Source organism: Rhinoderma darwinii, chromosome 5 (assembly GCF_050947455.1).
Source record: "Rhinoderma darwinii isolate aRhiDar2 chromosome 5, aRhiDar2.hap1, whole genome shotgun sequence".
Classification (NCBI taxonomy): domain Eukaryota; kingdom Metazoa; phylum Chordata; class Amphibia; order Anura; family Rhinodermatidae; genus Rhinoderma; species Rhinoderma darwinii.
Window position 1 is genome coordinate 204583470 of NC_134691.1, and position 10921 is coordinate 204594390.

Below are 10921 nucleotides of genomic sequence, written 5' to 3' on the forward strand. Positions count from 1 at the left end.
CAATCTTGGCCACCTCGAATTCTACCCCCTCAGGGGTGAGAACAGGGACCAGAGGTTTTCTCGAGGGAGCCAAGGACGGGGCGCAGCATTTAAGGAGGGAAGCATGAAAGACGTCGTGCACTCGAAAAGATGGGGGCAACTCCAGTCGGAAGGAGACAGGGTTAAGGACTTCAATGACCTTGTACGGCCCTATAAACCGGGGGAGCAAACTTCTTGGACGGGACCTTAAGGCGCAAATTTTTAGACGATAGGCACACCAGATCCCCGACCACAAACAGGGGGTTAGCAGAACGTCTTCTATCTGCCTGAATCTTTTGTATGCTCTGGGACGCCTCTAGGTTCTTCTGAACCTGGGCCCAGACTGTGCACAGTTCCTGATGAACGACATCTACCTCGGGATTGTTGGAACTACCAGGTGAAACGGAGTAGAACCGTGGATTAAACCCAAAATTACAGAAAAAGGGGGAGACCCCTGACGGAGTTACTGACCCGGTTATTAAGGGAAAATTCGGCGAGGGGAATGAATGAGACCCAATCATGTTGACAGTCAGAGATAAAACACCTTAAATATTGTTCTAGAGACTGATTAGTCCTCTCCGTTTGCCCATTAGTTTCAGGATGGAAAGCCGAGGAGAAGGACAGATCAATCTCCAACTTTTATACAGAAGGCTCTCCAAAACAATGAAACAAATTGTACCCCTCTGTCAGAAACAATATTGACAGGAACCCCATGGAGACGCAGGATGTGTTTGACAAACAAGGTAGCTAACGTCTTAGTATTGGGTAGTTTCTTGAGGGGCACAAAGTGGCACATCTTACTGAAGCGGTCTACTACAACCCACACCACCGACTTGCCTTGAGATGGAGGCAAATCGGTGATAAAGTCCATGGAGCTATGGGTCCAAGGTCTCTGGGGAATGGGCAAAGAACATAGTAAGCCCGCTGGTCGGGACCTGGGAGTCTTGGACCTAGCACAAACCTCACAACAGGCGACGTAGGCCTTAACATCTTTAAGCAACCCAGGCCACCAGTAGTTTCTGGCAATGAGGCGCTTGGTACCCAGGATGCCTGGATGGCCAGAGAGTGCAGAGTCATGATTTTCCCTAAGTACCCTTAGCCGGAGTTGCAGGGGAACAAACAGCTTGTTCTCAGGAAGGTTCCCGGGAGCTGAACCTTGATCAGCCGCAATTTCGGAGACTAAATCAGAATCAATAGAGGAAATGATTATACCTGGAGGCAAAATACAAGCAGGATCTTCCTCCGAAGGAGGGCTGGCCATGAAGCTACGCGACAGTGCGTCAGCCTTAATATTTTTAGACCCAGCCCTATAGGTGACCACAAAGTTGAATCTGGTAAAAAATAACGCCCATCGAGCTTGTCTCGGGTTCAGCCTCCGGGCAGATTCTAAGAAAACCAGATTCTTGTGGTCGGTAAGGACCGTTACCTGGTGCCTAGCCCCCTCCAGGAAATGGCGCCACTCTTCAAATGCCCATTTAATGGCTAAGAGTTCGCGGTTGCCGATATCATAGTTACTCTCAGTGGGCGAAAACTTCCTGGAGAAGTAGGCACAGGGACGTAGATGGGTGAGGGACCTGGTACCCTGGGACAAGACAGCACCCACTCCCACCTCGGAGACGTCAACCTCCACAATGAATGGCTCCATTTGGTTGGGCTGAACCAGCGCTGGGGCCGAGATAAAGCACTTAAGGACCTCAAAAGCCTGGATAGCCTCAGGAGGCCAGTGGAGGAGATCAGCACCTTTGCGAGTGAGATCCGTAAGAGGCTTAGCGATGACCGAGAAGTTAGCAATAAATCTCCTGTAATAATTAGTGAAACGCAGGAAGCACTGTAACGCCTTCAGGGAGGCAGGTTGGACCCATTCCGCCACAGCCTGGACCTTGGCGGGGTCCATGCGGAATTCATGAGGAGTGAGGATTTGACCCAAAAATTGTATCTCTTGCACCCCAAACACACATTTTTTGGTCTTAGCAAACAGTTTGTTTTCCCGAAGGACCTGGAGCACCTTCCTGACATGCTCAATGTGGGAGGACCAGTCCTTGGAAAATACAAGTATGTCATCAAGGTACACTACAAGAAATACCCCCAGGTAGTCTCTTAAAATCTCATTTATGAAATTCTGGAAGACCGCGGGAGCATTACACAACCCAAAGGGCATGACGAAGTATTCGAAATGACCTTCGGGCGTGTTCAACGCAGTCTTCCACTCATCCCCCTCTCTGATGCAGATAAGGTTATAAGCCCCCCGTAGATCAAACTTAGAGAACCATTGGGCCCCCTGAACCTGATTGAACAGATCAGGAATCAAAACGCTGAGCAGGAGAGTAGTCAGAAAGCCAAGGTAAATAACAAGCAGAGGTTCAGTAGTACAAGCAGCAGCAGCAAGCCAGGAAACCAGCATAGAAGAATCACAGGCAAAGGAGGAACAGGAAAGGCAGGTATAAATAGACAGTGGGCGGGAGCTAGCTCCGTCTGGCCAGGCTGTGATAGGCTCTCCAACTCCTAAGCCTGCCACCCTGAGTGGTGGAAGATGGAGTCAGTCTAACAGACATAGGAGCAGGTGCAGACTGATTGCACACGGGCGTCGACACAGAAGCTGTGTCTGGCAAATCCTTTACAGTAGGTCACAAAAAATGTGGATATTTGTGAGTGATATCCTGTAGTACCACAAGGGCTTTAATGGTTAAGTCCTGATAATGGAGAATGCAGTGCAATAGGGAAAACTTCGAATGTTGTTTTGAATAATCATTGATAGACTTTTAGCACACTGCTAGCTTGTAATATTATGTGTAATGGTCCTTAAAAACCACCAGTTATATGCATTGTCAGATTGGCATATTGTGGCAATCAGTACAGACTGCTTTCTAGTATGCATATGATAATCCGGCATGGACTTTTGATGTAGTATAACATCCAAAGTCAGTCTGTAGTAGTATAACATCAGACCGCTGGATTGAATACCATTGTAAAATAACATCCTGTATTCGGTGAATGACCCTGACACTTACCCCAATTGCCATCGGTGTCGTAGTAGTATAACTACCTACACAAATTACAGTGAAAGACATTGGTATTAGCTCACACCAGGGCCCCTAAAGAAATTATCACCAAAATACATCACTGGCTGAATGAACCAAAAGCTATACCCTGGCAGTGAGGGGTTTGTAGATGTTTAAAATGAATGTGACCAACTCCTGCTTGATTCAATGGAGGTTCACGAATGTCGATTGTGTTGAAGCATTTGCTCTTGAAATTGTTGACTGGCAGCATTTTGTCTGTTCTTGATGTTCAAAACAGTGAGGGATCAGAGGAAAGGATACCCTACTGCTAGAATGTCTGGAGGAACGACTTGATATCGTATTAGTAAGACAGACTAGGAGATAGACTGGTCTGAGATATCTGTCGGCAGATGCGACCAGTTTTCCAGGAGGTGGGGGATTTACCGGAGATCACCCTACTGCTCTCCGATCATGGGGTCAGGAGAAAGTGAGACAAAAATGTGGGACAATCTTGGGGCATGGGTCCCGGCCATCATTATAGTAGAATGAGCAAAAAGGAGCTGGGGCTTTAATTGTAAAGAATGTTAACCCCCTTCCCGACATTTGACGTATCCATACGCCAAAGTCGGGTAGGGTAAGTATGGAACGGGCTCACTGAGTGAACCCGCTCCATACGATGTGGGTGTCGGCTGTATGGTACAGCCGACACTTCAGTGTAACGAGCGGGATCGCGCTAGTGTGAGACGATGCCGCTCGTTTTACTCGTTAAATGCCGCAGTCAATAGCGACCGTGGCGTTTAAATCGTTAGAAAGAGGTAACAATGTGAAGACAAAATAACGCACTAAAAAAATTGTTAAAGAGGCTGGCAGCGGTAAGTTGATAGTTTGCATGTGATAAATAGAATGGTTTCTGGAAAGTTGAAAAAGGGATGGTGGATGGCCAGGAGTTAAACTCTGTTGACTAAGCATAAGTTAAAATAACAAAGTAAGTGATTACAGGTGGTTAAAAGAAAGTTCATGTGAGAGAGAACAATTTGAATACAGGTGTAAATTTTGATAGGAAGAGTGAGGAAAACGGAGCAGCCAGGTACATTGCAGTGACTAATGTGGGTCAGAACGGGGGGAGTGTAATGTGAACGAGTGTGATGTGACATCTGTGTGATACATGTGTGTAATGTAACATGTGTGAAGTTTGAAACTAGTGGCCACAATATAGCAGATCTATATTGTACACTTATTTTTAACAGCAGTACTGTCTAAAAAAAAACTTTATTTTTAGTGTCTTGTGTATGGGGTTAAAATCAGTTCCTCTCCTCTGTTTAAAGGAATGTTTCTTATCTTTGCGCATTTTCTGTTGTCCATAAGTACCAAGTGAGAAAAATATTACAGCCGGCTGAATTTGTCTGCAAAAAGATAAGTTACGTCGCATATTTATGTGTTATGATGTGATAAGATTTAATACAGATATTGTGAGACACGGGGTCTTGAAAATGTATGTACCCCTACTTTTCCCTATTCTCACATATAGTTTATTGGTTTACAGTAATTATTATCCGATATAATTTTCTGTTTTATTAGATAAATAATTATAATTGTTATTTTTGTTTTTACACATGAAGGCAAGTGCTATAGTACTGCCTAAATGTTATTTTTGAAAATGTATGATGTTTTAAAGGTAAATGGTTGTAAGTTATTTAAAAGATCAAATGTATTTGTCAGGAGAAAGTCATTTTTGTTCCAGGCTATTGTGTATTAAAGGAGGCCAAATTAGTGCCCCCAGATAGAGTGCCCGACCTTATTATGTTGAGATATGTAGTTTTGAACACTGCTACATTACTGTTTTGAATTAATGAATTTGGTTCTACGAAGTCTACAAAATGTGTATGAGACCCCAATGAATAATCCAGATTAAATGTGTATGAGAGTAACCTAAATTTTGAGTTTTTTCTGTATAGATGGTTCCAGATCCTTCCAGAACGGTTAATATGGCACTGGGTATGCTGTGCTGTAGTCTCCACCCAATATGAGGTATTGTGTAAGAGACCATCCCCCTCCAACAAATCTGCACAGTGGGCCAAGGTGACGTCACTCACAGATGAGTCTTTACAGATTTAGATGGGAAGGTATTTACAGGACCTGATGGGGGTGGGATTTATAAGTGTTCTGGATTATCAGATGAATGTGGAAAAATAAAACTCCACCCTTTTGAAATAGTCTATTTATATGCAACATGGGTTTTCAATGTAAATTTGTAATGTAGAGATACTTTATCATATACAGTATGTACAAGACAGGATACGATGCACGAGGTAAATTATCCAGAAACCATTCTCACTTTCTTGTTCATCTCAAGAAGCGGAGCTGGAGGTGCTCGCTGAGGCTTGTACCTGCCAAAAGGTAAGACGGCCGACATTTACACGGACTCTAGGTACGCTTTTGGCATCGCCCACAATTATGGGCTCATTGGTAGTAGGACCTTTGTTGGATCATCGGGTAATCCAATTGCGAGAGCAAGAGATGACAGACCTGACAACAAGAGTATGTGCAGCCAGGTAACAGAAAATTGGCTTGTCCCTTGATTCAATAATGCCACCACTAGGTTTGTGGCAGCCTGCATGGTGTGCGCACGTCATGACATAGGTAAAACAGCAAAGATACCTATGAAAGTGCAGCCCGGCCAGATTACCTGTTCTAGCGACTGCAGAACATACAACTAACCCAGGAAGGTGTGTATGAAAATGTGCTTGAGACCTATTCTCAGGGTGGCCTGAGGCCTGGCCAGTCTCTTCCCCACTGCAGAAGTTGTGTGTAGTGACAGGTAAATAGTGTTCTCCCAAGTATTGAACTGGTGTTTGTACAATAAGATATCAGCAGTTCTCCAGATGTTATTCCAAGGTTAGTTTGTTTAAGAACGGTATTGAAGAAGTGTTGTGGGGATATTAAATACTTAGGTTAAGTTTTATGTAAAGTTCTAAACCAGCATGCCTTCGCATTGGACTATTGGAGGCATGCATCAGATAAAAAGGTACAGCAGCGGAATATTCCCATTTGAAAATATTTTTGTTGTGAAAGGAAAAATTTTAGAGCAGAAAATTCTGTGCAGTATAAATATAAAGAAGAAAAATCAGTTTGCATGTATTACTTCTAGTTATTGCTCAATGTGAATGTTTAATTTAAAGATGTTATTTGTTAATGTTTTTCTTCAATTGAATTATCTGATTAAGATCAATTAATGATTATGCGATGTAAAAAATTGTTCTCCACAGGAAGTGTCCAACTGGGAACGAAAGGCGTGAAAACCAGATTCTAACAGAATGTGGACGGATAAAGGAAGGTAAACCGTAGCACCCAAGGTACTCTTGATGGCACTTGCATTGCTGGTATGTGGCCTCACATATGCCCCAAGACTGCAAGGATCGATTTGGTAAGTTCTAATTGGTATGTCCCAGGTTTTTTACAGCTGATGCTGCTAAATTCTGTTAGAGCTGTTTGATTTTCTTACATAACAGTCCTGGCAGACCAGTGCCAACTTTAAAATACCCGTCTCCCACGAAGAGAAGGGATATTGAGAGAGGCCTTCCCATGCAATACAAATTAGAGTAAGAAAAATTGGTTTGAGACACTTGTCAGATAAACATATGGTATTTGTGAATATTTCTGTGAGTAGAAGCTGTTACAGGTAATCAGTTCAGTTTAAGGTACAAATCCTGCTGAAAAGTGTAACACCAAGTGCAAATAAAATGTACCCAGTAACTACACATTTTCTAGGTGCCCTGTCCATTGGGACAGAGAAGTTTTTCTTATATAAAGGTGTGTGTTTGATTTAGTTTAAGGGCCTGATATTGTTATTGTATGTACTTAGTACAATTTTTATATTATGTAAATGTTATCACCAGATTAGCATTTATTTTAACAATTGACAAGGGTTGGGTGCCCAGCAAGTGCCAGTAAACATGAACTAAAAGACTTTAACATGATGAACTCCATCACTGATATGCGGCAGGCGCAGCCTGAGCTAATACAACGTGCTTGTCATGAACTGACGGCAGTGTCACAATTCTAAGCAGCCGTGTAGACAAGTAACTTGCCCCAGGAAAAGGACAGATGCGGAGGGTTTGTGGTAGTCGCAATAAAACTCCACTACTCCATTTACGTGAGATCTCACCCCAGGCCCACAGTACAGCCCGGTGATGTATACTAAAAGAGCTGGTGTCTGACAGATGAGAAGGACCAAGCCAAGTCCCGATTACATCAGCAAAGGTCAAAGTAAAGCAAAGGTCAAAAACCTGAGTGAACCCGTTAGCAGCATCCAAGTGTTTTAATAAGTGACAAGGAGGAAGGTAATAATAAATCCCCCAGTGGACACCACCGTACAGTCTGACTCCACAATTGTGTGGGTTAACCTAAGGGCGACAGTCAGTGAAGAGCAGAAGACAGAAGAGGATGATGATGTACAGGACTTGTCAATGCACTGGTGGGACCCTATACCAAAACCTGAGATTGGTGATTGCATTATATTATTAGTTGTTGCCCTATTGATATATTGTTTGAGGTTTATAATTATAATTTCTGTAATTTAATATGAGAAAAAGAGGGTTTGTGAAGGATGGTTTATTTGCTTATATTCCCTGTATTAAATGACATTATGAATTATCAAGCAGGATGCCGAATTACTAATATATGTATTCTCCATTTTGTGATGACCGTTCCTCTATATAATTCTAGAGGAGTCTCTAAAAGATAAAGACATTTCTTTGTGTTCTTTGCATGGCCTTCATACATCTACGGTAGCGGGATGGCTGAATGCACAGACATAAAATGCAACTGTTTCTCAATAGCGCAACAAACTCCCTGATGGGAAAGAACATCTAACACCACACTATGGTATGTTTGTGTAAAGGTGTTACCTGATGTCAGCATTTTAATGAAGATGTACTTGAAATATTCTGTTGGTCTGCTATTGGCTGAATAAGAAATATTGTCACACTGCCTCGGATTGGTTAACCTCAAGCCTACACCCCTTCTGAATGATTTTATTGTAATTGAGTTTGGCAATAAACCCCCATAGGAGTATTTTGAGCATATCAGCAGTGTCTGTGTGTTATTTCTCCTCATATATATATATATATATATATATATATATATATATATATATCGGTAAGAAATCTCCTGATTAGGATGCTGGATAAAGTTCCTGCCGAGAGTGTTGGAGCACTCGTCTAAATTTCAGTCTAATATATTTTGAGCCATTGACTTCCACAAAAGTACAGGGGGAGAGATACAAGACTAGTATTGCGGATTTGATAAAACCAGCGATACCAAATATAGAACGGACTGCACTAAAGTAATCCCAATAGACCCGGTCAAATGCCTGCTCTGCATCCCGAGCAAGGAACAGGGAAGGCATTCGCAGGGAGAAAATCCAACGTATCAAATTAGTGAATCGACGGGTTTCTGTCGCCCTGATCTTCCCGGATTAGTTGAGGAAGTAGGGTGACAAGTCTGGTACAAATAATTTTGGTATATATCTTATGTGTGTGTATGTGATGTGTGTATGTAATGTGCATATTTGTGTGTGAGACATCATTTGTTGGCAAATGATTGTGTGAGCCGACATGCTTACAGAGTGAGGGTAAGGACACACAGGGTGGATACGCTGTGTAAAAGCATACAGTACATACCCGTCATGGAAACTGTAGGGAATTCCACCACAAAAAAACGTACCAAATTGTGGTGCAATTTTCAAGGCGGAATCTCCACTGCAGAAATACTGCAGTAAAAAAAAGTGTATACTTACCACCCAGGCATTGTCATGGTGACGCATCCCTCTGCTCGGAGCACAGCCCGGCCTCCTGGCATGACACTGCTGCCCATGTGACCGCTGCAGCCGTCACATGGGATGAAACGGCATCCCGGGAAGCCGAGCTGCACTCAGAGCAGAGGATCGCGTCGCTATGACAATGCCCGGGGTAAGTATGAAACTTTTCGTTATTTTTCAAAAGGATTTTTTTCTGATTTGGTTATTTTTGCGACAGAATCGTTGGTTTTCCACTGCAAAAAACGCAAAAGAGCCGCGGTTCCGCAGCATATTTTTTACAGCGTGTGGATGAGATTTATTCAAATCTCATCCGCTCTGCTGCTCCTGTAATACGCTGTGGATGTCCTGCAATTAAATCTTTTGCGGAAAATAATAGGTGTTTACTGTGTGTATCCCTACCCTGAGAATACTTTTACATGTTCAGAATGGCACCATCTTTTTGCAGCACGGCCAATTACCGCACAGTAATACCTTGCATGATTTTGACGCAAATTATGGTTTTACAATAGGGAATTCGGCCACATTGTTCTACAGGGGGGGAAAGTTTTAGTTTTCCTTTAGGGCTGGGCATTTTTGCCAAAAAATAAAATCTAGATTTTTTTTTCAACCGTATGGGCGATTTGAATCTCAATTTTCCTATTACTGTTAAATAAACTAAAAAAAAAAATAAAATACCAAGAGATAATTTAATAAATTATATTCTTTATAGAAATAACTTTTTAACATATATTACTATGATAATTGTACGTAACTTCACAACTTTTAACCTCTGCAAATACTTTATCAGATATACAATTGGAAATATATATATATATATATATATATATATATATATATAATAGATTATAACGTCACACATTATGCCAGCTTTGCAGACGTCTTTAGCAAAAAGGAGGCAGAGGTTCTTCCTCCCCATCGTTCCTACGATTATCCTATTGAACTGCTTACGAACGTCTCATCCCCTCGTGGACCGGTCTATCCGCTCTACTTGCCTGATGTTTGGATACGTCCGTCTCTTTACGATTTGTCATGACTACTAGCCTAGCTTTTATATGGATCTGGTTTGAGATTCTAGGGTGGAGTATTTAAGTCTGGTCAGTTCTTTCAATGTTGCTTGTGGACCTTGGCTTTGTCTTTCGATTAACCCTTTTGCTCAATGATTTGGACATTCTGCTCTCGGCTGGTTTTGACCTCTGCAACTCCTGGTATTCTTCTGCTTTCTGATTTGGACTTAGTCTCTCCTGGTTGTGTACTCTGTTTTCTGTTTACCGTCTGTCTGGGTTACGTTCTGGTATTGCCTGCATTGCACCTCCTGTCCAACACTGTATTCTGTTAATGCAACCTGGGTTCTGTGCAGCCAAATCCAACCTGCCTTGCGGTGGGCTTTGGTGAATACCATAGAGTAGCCTTAGACTCTTCTGATCAGAGTGGTGATGGACTTGACGTAGCGGATTACCTGCACGCTTTATCCAGACAGTCTCCAGCTGCCTTTGGGGAATCGCTTACAGAGCAATTCCATAACTTGCACTATGGAGAATTACTAAACTAGTGATTCCATTACAGATGAGAGAGGGTTCATCCGGAAATACTCTTCTCCGGCCGGAGCCGGAATCTTCTTCTTTAAAAAAAAAAAAAAAGATCACTTCAACCATGTATCGATTACTGTGGCTTAAATCACGGTCAAAAACAAGTACCCCTTGCCTCTAATCTCAGAGCTCTTCAATCGAATTTGTGGAGCAAAGATTTTTACAAAGCTGGATCCATGCGGGGCTTATAACCTGAGCTGGATCCAGATCCGTCCAGGTGCGAATTATAGACACTTAACACCCGAGACAGTCACTATGAATATCTTGTCTGTGTAATGCTCCAGCTGTATTTCAGGAATTTGTGAATGACATCTTCCGGGATCTTCTGTATGTCTGTGTGGTGGTATATTTGGACGACATCCTGATCCATTCACCAGATTTGACGACGCATCGGAAACATGTTCGCCAAGTCCTGTCGCAGTTAAGGGGGAATCGCCTACACGCAAAACTCAAAGTGCATGTTTGAAAGGAACTCTCTGCCCTTCCTGAGCTACATTATC